The sequence below is a fragment of the Eptatretus burgeri genome, chromosome 2, assembly GCF_056783735.1.
Source record: "Eptatretus burgeri isolate ZD-2024b chromosome 2, Ebu_testis_v1, whole genome shotgun sequence".
In the NCBI taxonomy this organism is placed as follows: domain Eukaryota; kingdom Metazoa; phylum Chordata; class Myxini; order Myxiniformes; family Myxinidae; genus Eptatretus; species Eptatretus burgeri.
Genome location: NC_140962.1, coordinates 136,377,730 through 136,389,933, shown reverse-complemented (window position 1 = coordinate 136,389,933; position 12,204 = coordinate 136,377,730). Strand labels below are relative to the sequence as shown.

Below are 12,204 nucleotides of genomic sequence, written 5' to 3'. Positions count from 1 at the left end.
GAGCTGCACCCCAGGGAGGCCGACAGCGCGACCTGGCCGAGGTGGAGACGCTCGTCACGGGGCAATAAAAATCCTCTATACCCCGAGCATCAGCAACCCCCTCCTGTTTCCCCCCGAGCTGAGATAGTGCGACCAAGGGGGCCCCTTTCCCACCCCCTACCAGACACTGCCCGCGAGGCCCGCGGAGTTGAGGCACCATCGCCGCTCCGCGTCTCATCACCAGACGGGTAGGCCCGACCCGGTCTCGGCCTCAGGCCCGCCTCATCCTTGAGGGTATTCTTTCCTTGGTTTTGGGTATGTGTTGTCGGCGCCGTCTGTGAAGTAGAATTGTATAAGTGTTGCCGTGTGCTCGGTAGTCGGTATTAGCTCTGCATTGTGTCTTCGCTTTTACATTTGCTTTTTGTGTAAATTGCATTGTGTTTTTTCTATGTGCTTTTGGTGGAATTGAATATGTGCGCTTTCCGTTCGTCGCGAATAAATGTGCTTTGTGTTGAACTGTTTCCCGCTTCGCTTCGTCATTTCCTTCATTGAATCCTCATCTTGCTTCACGTAAAGGGTTGGTAGTGGGCTGAATACGCCCGATAATTAATCGAACCGTCGAGGTCGACGATAACACCGCTCGGTTATCCCGATAGTACCGAACGGGTCGCTTAAGTGGCCCGTGTCCGAAGTCGACCTGCGGCGAGGTGCGATCGCCCGGTCTACCCTCCGCGTGGGTACTTAGGTAGGTCGAATTTGGCGAGCAACCCTATCCCACGCGGGGGCTGATTGGCTCGATCGCGGTGAGACCGAAAGGTCCACCCGTGACTGGTTCCCGGCGTTAGTCCGAGAGGGTCACGACTGGATTGTCCGTCCGGTGGGCGACGTGCCGCGATTCGAGTTACGTGGCCGTCAGCACGCCGGCGGGCGCGAATCCGCAACAATATATATATATATACATATACATACATACATACATACATACATACATACATACATACATACATACATACATATACATATATATATATATATATATATATATATATATATATACATACATACATATATATACATACATATATATATATATACATACATATATATATATATATACATACATATATATATATACATATACATATATATACATATACATATATATATATATATATATACATATATACAGTAGACGGCGTAAGTCGGCAGCGTGTAACTCATCACTTCGCCTAAGTCGGCAGCGTCAAAAATTCCCGAATTTATCTCATGTTAATTCCCTATGAATAAAGGGTCATCCCTCTGTAAGTCGTCATCTCTAAGTCGTCACTTCGTCGAAGTCGTTAGATGTTGTCCGTTCCCACGTAATGGAAACTCAAGTAAATTACCACTCCTAACTCGTCACACGGAACTGCTGCCTCGTGAGAAGCCCGATTTCATGGAATCGTGATGCTCGCTCATTGGTTTACACCGCCAGTGATAGGCTATTTATAACTGCGTACACACGTTGATCGCACTGCAGGCAGGACAATGGCAACTAAGTGCAAGCTTACAACTAAAACCTACCAAGAAAAATACGACATTATCCAGTTTTGCGAGGCAAACCCACTGATGAAGAAAACAGCCATAGCTGAGAAGTTGGACATCAAATGGCAGACATTGAACGATATCTTGAAGAATAAGGGCATGATGTTTGGACAAGTGGAGAAGATCGCGAGGCCGGTGGTAAGTGTGAAACGCGTGAAATGTGTGTCCTTTGAAGATGCCGATGACACGCTCATCATCTGGTTTCGGCAAATGTCGGCTCAGCCAAATATTCAGTTAGACGGTGAAATGTTGCCGCTGAAGGCACGTAAATTCGCTACGGACCTTGGGCATGATGATGCCAAGACCTTGCCGATGCACTGGTTAGACAGATTCAAAGTGAGGTGGGGAATCGGCAAGGTCAAGAAGCGCGGCGAATCAGGCAGCGTGGATTCGGCAGTGGTGCACGACTGGAAGGATGGCAAATTGAAAGACATCTTGGAAAGGTATCAGCCTCGGGACGTGTACAATGCCGATGAGACTGGGCTTTTATGGCAGATGATGCCAGAAAAGTTTCTGGGGTTCGTTGATCAATCCCATCATAGTGATAAGCAGGTGAAGTTGTTGTCTTACAGTTGCTCATTATCTTCACTTTTGATAAACTGATTCATTAATTCCATCTTTGCTTGATCACTTTCCAACTCACCAATGAACGCCCACCTATGCCCCGAGGATTGTGTTTTCCTTTTGGTACAATAGCCGGCTCTCACACATACGTGTCCAGGCTATGCGCAACTTCATCCTTCACCCCACAGTCATCATGAATGTTCGCATACGCGCAAGTCGTCACTTTTTTCTCAGTCCCAATGAAGACGACTTACGCCTAGTCTACTGTATATACATATATATATATATATATATATATATATATATATATATATATATATATATATATACATGCATATACATATACATATATATACATACATATATACATATATATATATAGACATCTTCTTCTTCTTCTTCTTTCGGCTGCTCCCGTTAGGGGTCGCCACAGCGGATCATCCATATGATCCGCATGGTGATTTGGCACATTTTTTACACTGGATGCCCTTCCTGACGCAACCCTGGTCGCCTCTTGCGACACAGGGATATGGTACACCTATTTTTAACCGGGGTATACACCGGCCCAGTACACTGGTACTCATTTCGCCGACCTCAGAAGGATGACAGGCTGAGTCAACCCCCTGGTGTAATAATTCAGTGGCTCAATGGGGCTTGAACTCAGGACCTTTTGGATCCCAAGCCGCTGCCCTAACCACTGCGCCAACACCAGGCATATATATATATATATATATATATATATAGATATATATATATATATATATATATATATATATATATATATATATATATATATACATATATACATATATATGCATATATACACATACATATATATATATATATATACATATATATATATATACACATACATACATATATATATATATATATATATATATATATATAATGTTATTATAATATATAATTATAATATATTATATATATATATATAATTATATATATATATATATATATATAATAATATATATATATATATATATAATTATATATATATATAATATATATTATATATATATATATATATATATATATATATATATATATATATATATATATATATATATATATATATGTATGTATGTATATGTATATATATATATATATATATATATTGTTGCGGATTCGCGCCCGCCGGCGTGCGAGCGGCCACGTAACTCGAGTCGCGGCACGTCGCCCACCGGACGGACAATCCCGTCGTGACCCTCTCGGACCAACGCCGGGAACTAGTCACGGGTGGGCCTTTCGGCCTCACCATGATCGTGCCAATCGGCCCCCCACGTGGGATAGGGTTGCTCGCCAAATTCGACCTACCTAAGTACCCACACGGAGGGTAGACCGGGCGATCGCACCTCGCCGCAGGTCGACTTCGGACACGGGCCACTTTAAACGACCCGTTCCGTACTATCGGGATAATCGAGCGGTGTTATCGTCAACCTCGACGGTTCGATTAATTATTGGGCGTATTTAGCCCACGACCAACCCTTTACGTGAAGTAAGATGGAGATTCAATAAAAGAAAAGACGAAGCGAAACGGGAAAAACAGTTAAACATAAAGCACATTTATTCCGCGGCAAACGGAAAGCACACATATACAATTATACACCAAAAGCAAATGTAAAAGTAGAAGAAACACAACAATTCTGCACAAAAAGCAAATGCAACAATGCAGATCTACTACCGACTACCGAGCACACGGCAACACTTATACAGTTTTACTTCACAGACGGCGCCGACAACACATATACTCAAAGCAAAAGAAAAAGGAAGGGGCCACCCTCAACGATGAGGGGGGGCAGACGGGCCTGGGGCCGAGACCGCGTCGAGCTACCCGTCTGGTGATGAGCCGCAAGATGGCGGCGGCGCCCCGACTCCCCGGGCCTCGCTGGCACTGCCTGGAATGGGGTGGGAACGGGGCCCCCTTCTCACACTATCTCAGCGCGGGGGGAAACAGGAGGGGGTTGTTGATGCTCGGGGAAATGAGGATATCTCGCTGGCTTGGGTCCCGCGACGAGCGACTCCACCGCGACCTCGGTCGCGTTACCGGCCTCCCCTCTCCGCAGCTCCCCGACTCTGACACGAGCGCCGACCTCCACAAAGATTCTTGGCTTTTCCAGCCTCCCCGGACCCCGACAGACACTCTCTCGACTGCCTTCGCCGCCGCCACAACTCTCCAACTCTCCCACTCTCCACTCTTCTCAACTCCGTCCAACTGCTCAACTCTTTCCAACTGCCTCCTCTTCTCAACTCCCTCCAACTGCGATTCAGAAACTCTTTTTCTCTCCCGATTCAGAAACTCCCTCAACAACTGCCTTTTCGGCGAGCGAACGCGGCCCTTTATAGTCCCCGGGGCTTCGCTCCTTCACCTTCGACCCTTCACCTCTGGCTGGCTCCCCATTGGACAGAGGAAAAGTGGGCGTGAATGATTCTTGATCCGATTTCTCGGAAAGGCTGGTGTTTTTGCACCCGCTGCTCGGTGCGCGCCCTGTACGAGTCCAGGATCGGTGCCCACAAGCGGCGCGGGAATGGCGGTGATGCGATGGTTGCGAGAGCAAGATGTGACGGCAAGGGTCGTGGCTGTTGTTGTGAAGCGGCGTTGCGGTTGGTGGTTGTTGTGTGATGGCTGTTGAGACGTGGTTGGTGGTGGTTGTGGTGGTAGTAATGGCGGCTGGTCCAAAATAAAGATAGTAAAAGAAAATCTGCTATCTAAAAGGGTCGCAGCCCGAATGAATGACATTTATTCCCTCTAAACAACGGGTTTGGGCCTAACTACACATATACTTACAGAGATATCTCACCTACGGGACCTGAATGGTGGTTTGCGAATTTCGTCAACCACAACACTACCCCCTCCCCTTTTTACAGACTCGTCCCGAGTCGTCAAATTTTCGTGTGCCATCATGTGTAGTTTTCCCCTAATACATTTTACCTACGGATCCCTGAGTGCGACATTCATGGCATTCGTGTCCCCAAAATAAATAACCTGAGGGCTGAGTAACTACCTAAACAAACCCACTCACATGGACGACTTAAATAAAATTGCCGGCGCTAGGACAGACATGCCGGGGGTGCACTCATATGTACAGTACATCTTACCTTAACTTACAAATTTTACACTAAACCATGGCCCAGGATCAATGAACTCTGCAAAAAGAAAGCAGTTAGCAGGGAGCCAGGCTGCTCGCATGCAGTCTCTGACTCAAACAATGCAGGTGACAGGGAACGTGGCCGGCTGCTCACACGCAGTCCAAGGCCTTCCCTTTTTAAAATGAACCCACTGAACAACAACGGTGCATGGGCTGCACAAACGCAGTCTCCGTGCCAGCTCAAGTGGCACACGCAATGAACACAACGAATGGATGGATGAATGGCTGGACGCAAACACGGTGCACGGGCCGCCACTGCAGGCCCGTGTTGTAGCTGCCAACAGGGCAGTTCTTGCAGCTTGCAAACTGTTGCTTTCTGATCCTGGCGCACATGGCAATGAACAGGGGGGGGGGGGTCAAAGCAAAAATTGAACGGGGCTGGTGAACAGGGGCAGTGGGCATGGCATGACAAAGGTGATCAGGCAAACACCGCCTGCAGAACAAGGCCGCTGCAGGCAAACACAGCAAGCAGATGAACTGGCCGGCACAGGCCTTGCAGAAAACAGCTGCAGACGATCCGGCCGGTACAGGCTTTGCAGCACAGCAGCTGCAGCCGATCCAGCCGGCACAGGCCTTGCAGCAAAACAACAGCTGCCGATGAAGCTGGCCAGCCTTCGCCGTTCAGTGGAGGTTGGTGGAGGGAGTGCGGTGGTGCTGGCCACTCGGAAGGCGGGCTCGGACCTACTCTACGGTCTCCCTCCCAACCTTTCGCCTTTGCCTGTCACTGTCTATACCCACTCCCTTAATTTGTCAAACCCCACTTTAGCCCCAACTTTTTATTTTTTTATTTTTACTTCCCCACTATAAATCGTCCCCTAACCCCCTTTATCGTCCTTGTTCGGCTAACCTATCCTGTCACCTAGCCTACTCCCAACCCCTACGTTCCCTTCCCGGAGGGGAACAAGGGAGAGCGAGCGTCCTGTGTCGAGGCCCAATGAAGCCTCAGAATGGCCTCCCCAGAGTTCAGCGATCTATAACACAAAGTGGGTCCAGCGGCCCACAACGAGAGCGAGGGGATGGATGGTGCGGAGGGGTACACTTCCTATTCTACCCTATCCATTTAACTGTTAAACTACCCCGGGGCTTTCAACAAGCGCCTCTCGCTTAAACTATTGGTTCTATCAACCCAGATTCCCGTCGCCTGTGTTAGTGTCCTTACAATTTCGGGCCTTACCCCCAATTTTCTCTCCGTGCCCTCACACGGTCTCATGGCTGGGACGCGTGGCTCCCTTTGGCAGGCACGACCCTCTGCCAATTCCCCTACGATGGCACCCCCGGGCACTACACTGCCTCCGAGCCTACCAGCTCCCTAAAACCGGAGAGTGCCCCCCATGGCACCTCCCCTGAAACGCACACGTGGCAGGCTGGCTTCCCGGGCCCCTTTCCGAGGGTCACCCGTGCCCATAACACTGCCCACGCGTCTAATGGCGCCCCGGGCCCCCGCACCAAGCAGGCGCACCCGTGTCCACTACGCTATCCCGGCCCCCCATGGGCCCTTGGCCAACCACGGCTGACTAGCCTGGTGCCCGGGGGACCCACTCAGCAATACTCACCTTTCGCAGCCACGCTCCCAGCCCGTCAACAGGGCTCCTGCACCCCTCCAAATGGGTTTCGAGCCTACATTCACACCAACAACAAAACGACCTCCATTTTTCAATTTAACTAACCCCCTAACTCACTCTACACTGACCCCGGGGTCCCTTGGGCGGGAGTCACTCCTCCCCCACTCACTCATCGCACCATGCATTCCCCATTCACTCCACTCACACAGACCCGTTGGCCTCACTCACTCATCATGTACTCACCTCACAACTCTTCAACACATACACCGCTGAACTCCGCCATCCTTCTAACTACCTCCCCTAACTAACTCGTGCTCCCACGTCGTCCCTTAAACTACAGCACGTTCCTTTTAACACTACGTAGCTAAACTACGTCCCCTCTACACATTCAAAGTCTGTCACTGTCCTCAAATGTCTAAAAATCATTTCCCAACCTAAATCTCACTAACAATCCCTCTACCTAATCCATTCCACGGACTCCATGAGGACTTACCCCTGCCCCATGAAGTCGGTCTAACTAAGCTAACCCTTCCCCCTAACTAGTTTCCATCCTGTGCCCTGGTCAAGGGGGTCTTCCACCCCTTGCCCGGGAATCCTGTGCACCCGAAAGTGAGGCTTGCTTTTTCTTTTCTTTTTTTCCACATGCGCAGCACCAGCACGGCAACTCACAGCGCGCGGCAACTTGTTGTGAAGCGGCGTTGCGGTTGGTGGTTGTTGTGTGATGGCTGTTGAGACGTGGTTGGTGGTGGTTGTGGTGGTAGTAATGGCGGCTGGTCCAAAATAAAGATAGTAAAAGAAAAACGGCTATCTAAAAGGGTCGCAGCCCAAATGAATGACATTTATTCCCTCTAAACAACGGGTTTGGGCCTAACTACACATATACTTACAGAGATATCTCACCTACAGGACCTGAATGGTGGTTTGCGAATTTCGTCAACCACAACAATATACATATATATATATATATATATATATATATATATATATATATATATATATATATATATATATATATACATACATATTTACATATATATATATATATATATATATATATATATATATATATATATATATATATATATATATATATATACATATATATATATATATATATATATATATATATATATATATATATATATATATATATATATATATAATACCCTGCGCAGACAGTAACCATCTCCGATTTTGAAAATTCCTCCTCTAAAAAAAGTTATGACGTCAAAATATCTCCGCTAATGGAAATCGCCTAAAAAATTATCTCCGAAACTAGGCAAGCTTTTTGAATTCTGTTTGCGCGAATCGAACAGGGCATTAGCAGAGATGAATTACCACACATATGATACATCACAATGACGTCATTCCTATTTTTTGACATTTTTTGTTTCACAACTCAGTTTTCATCGGATCTTCGTGAAACTTGCCAGGTATATGCAGAAGGCCCACGCGCAGGCAATAACCATCTCCGATTTTGGAAATTCTTCCTTGAAAAAAGTTGACGTCATAATATCGCCGCTAATGGAAATCGCCTATACCATTATCTCCGAAACTAGGCAAGCTGTTTGAATTTTGTTTGCGGGAATCAAGCCCGGCATTAGCACAGATAATTTATCGCAAACCTGATACATCAGAATGACGTCATATTCGTTTTTATGACATCATCATTAAGAGGACGAGGATCTTAGCTCATTCGAGCTTGTTTTATTCCCACCTTTTCTTTTCTGAGGTAAATCTGCCTCACTTGCCCGTCATCTCGCTTACCACAGCATGACAACCCACGGTACCCTCCCCAACGATCACTTCTGAGGTAAAATTGCAACGTGCACTTTGGAGTAGACTGGTGCTTTGAGCTTCCACCATCTACCCGAGGCCAGACATGTGCGGCGTGTCACATACGCTTTCGCACCTAGATGGGCGGGCTATACCGGCGTCTGGCCGAAACCCGGCCCAGGATGGTGGACCACATGAGGGGTCGGGCCAGTCGGAACGCTGACTCAAGCAATGATGTCGGATTCGGCATGGCCCTCCCTCGACCTCCGGGCTATATAAAACACGGAGAAATCCTCCGTGGAGTGGTTGTTGTGTGTGTTCGGTGTGGGTATCTCCACGCGGAGTGTTCCTGCTACTTGACTCCGCCCACGTCTCGCCTCGACGGCCCCCCTTCTGTTCCTCGTCTCCACCAACACGACCTCGCTTCCTGCTTCTCGACCAAGCCTCCTGCCTGGTCCCGCCTACTGCTCCACCCTCGCCTTCTGGACTGCTCCCTTCTCCACTCAAGCTCCTCCTGTTCGGAACACGATCTCCACACGTGCAGCCGTGGCCAAAACAACGCGGCTATTGTCGGGTGCCGCACCACGGAGCATCCCTCCCCCGAAACACCCAGGTACCGAAAACTATAACCTCAACCCCCTCCCTCCCTGGCTGCAAAAGTCCTTTTTTCATTGGGGTTTCTTCTTTTTCTGTGTGTGTGTCTGAGCGTGCTGGTGCCTGTCTGTTAAGTAAGCCTGAAGAAGATCTTTTATTGTTACTGTGAATAATCTCAAATCAAGTCTGCACTGTGTCTGCTTTAGTAAGTTGCTTGTATAATTGTCACATCCCTCCACACCCCTCTCCTCTTTCCCTGTGGTATATACCCAATAAACCTTTGTTGTGCCACATGCTTTTCCTCACTTGCTTGTTAATAAATAATTGTTGCAGAAATGTTCCCAGCTCGCCTTTGTCTTTTCCCTCATTGGTCCAGGATGGTTCGAATCCAGGTTTATCCGGGTCTTTATTGCCAACGGTCCGTTCCTTCTTGCCGGTACGTCCTTGGCAGTGTCGCTCGGCTAAATCCGTTCGGGAAAGGTGATCCGATCCAGTAGTGATCCGGTTCGGACAAGGCGTACCGAGGGCGTGGTTCCCCGGTGGTTAAACCGCATGGTTAATTAGATAACCCCATTCCATAGGCGGGAGGACCCTAGGTCACGCAGTTGAATTATTGGCGTCCACGGTCGGTTAAGCGACCCACCGCGTCACGGATTTATCCGTGAGCGACGGCCTGCAATTCCGGGGAGTCTGGTGAGAATCGACGTAGCTTCCCCCACCGAATGGTCTTCTCACTCGACCCCGCCAGCCCACAACACTATGTTCGTTATTATTTTTGCCATATGATACAACTATTGGTATTATTGTTGAAAATATTATTGGTGTTAATAAATATATGCTTTGTTACAATGTTATTATTGTTTTGGATTATTATTTTCTAATTCGAATGCCATGCCGTGGTAGAAGGACATATTAAGCTGCTTAATATACCTTAACATGGTGTGCGTTAAAAACATGGGAATTCTAACGGATTTTTTTTTAGTTAATTAGCCTAATCAACTCAGGAGGTCATAATGATCATTTTTTCACATTTCACATCAGAACACTCTCGTAGAACTCCACAAAAACACATCACACACACACACACACACACACACACACACACACACACACACACACACACACACACACACACACACACACACACACACACACACACACACACACACACACACACACACACACATACACACCTTATCCATTTACAGTAGAGTCTAAAGGAATCTCCAGGGTCTTGTGGGTCTTTTGGGTCCTCGGGGACTTTTGAGTCTTTTGGCTCCTCTGGGACTTTTGGGCCTTTTGGTCCTCAGGGACTTTGGGGTCATCTGGGACTTTTGGGTCCTCTGGGGTTTTTGGGTCCTCAGGGTATTTTGGGTCTTCTGAGGTTTTTCGGTCCTTGGGGTCTTTTGGGTCCTCAGGGACTTTTGGAGTTTCCGGATGTTTTGGGACTCTCGGGGTTTTTTGGGGTCTCGGCAGTCTTAAGGTACATTTCCAATAGTGTGGATTTCTTGGATAGACGTACGTAATTAATAGACACAAAGTATGACACACACACAAACACACACACACACACACACACACACACACACACACACACACACACACACACACACACACACACACACACACTTATTGTGGATGCTTTGTGCTGTACGTTGATGTAACAAAATCAGAATTATTTATGCTTTGTTTTTCACCTATATTTGGCTTGCTTTAAGCATCGTTTCATGAGCAGCTTTGATTGGCTAACGCACCACACGTGGGCGACGAATGAAACACAAATAACATCCAATATTAGTTTTAAAAATACTGTGAAATAAATTAAGACATTGACAGATTGGACTAGACAAACAATGAAATGAAATTGCTCGTTGAGCAAGGAAATGCAGGAATAACTTTGTCATATCTCCATGATCTCTGAAAAAACAAAAACCTGGAAATCAATTTGGTTCTTATAAGTCGATAGTGCCACTGTTTAATGAGTTATAGCACTTAGTTTGGTCATGATCATAACTTGGAAGTCAATCGGACTTGAAATGGCATTTTTATCGCAATTTGAAAGTTTTGACCCGACCCCCCTGACATGCGACCCCCGACCGCTACGAAGGGTGTTGGTGTGACACCCCAATGAGACATATGGTTGGATGCAGAATTGGAAGATGCACATTTTGGATTTGGTTTGAAGTCAATACGACCATTTTAGTGGACATTATTGCGAAAATAAGAATTTCGGTTTTTCGGTGACTTTGACCTTTGACATAGATTCACCAAAAACGACAAGTATCTAAGTTGGACCATGGCCGACGTCTGTACCCAGTTTGGTCATGATCGCTGAATCGGTGTGGCTGCTACAGAGTAAACAAACACACAAACAAGCCGGTAGGCGACATGGGTGGTCGCTATATAATTGCATACTAGTCACACAGTTTTTGATGGATCGGACAATCTTAAGTCCCGTTGCTAGGCAACGGTGGCGTCCATAGCAATGGTGCTCAAAAGCATACAACTCGATCCTGGTATGAACCTTCCAGTCAAGTTTCATCAAAATTGGTTGACTCCTCTGGCCTCCAGAGCTGTCCATTACATACAAACAGACAGACAAGCCGGTAGGCGACATGGGTGGTCGCTATATAATTGCATACTCGTCATACAGTTTTTGACGGATCGGACTGAAATTTTTTGACAAAGAGGTTGATTATAGTGCGCATAAATGCGCGGAAGCCGATTTTTGATTTTCGGAAAAAATATATATTTAAATATTTTTCGGATTTTTTAAAAAATTTCAAAGTCCCGTTGTTAGGCAACGGTGTCGTCCATAGCAACGGTGCTCAAAATCATACAACTAGATCCTGGTATGAACCTACCAGTCAAGTTTCATTAAAATCGGTTGACTCCTCTGGCCTCCAGAGCTGTCCATTACATACATACAGACAGACGGAAAACCTGAGAATAAGGGTAGTCTAGCGACAAATAGACAG

The 12,204-nt window shown here is 46.8% G+C and overlaps 1 protein-coding gene across 1 annotated transcript in view; it reads right to left on the bottom strand.

The window, feature by feature from the left end:
* Positions 1-12,204, bottom strand: part of ARL6 (ARF like GTPase 6) — a 79,934-nt gene that overhangs the window by 61,245 nt on the left and 6,485 nt on the right. The gene's annotated exons all lie outside the window — the stretch shown is intronic.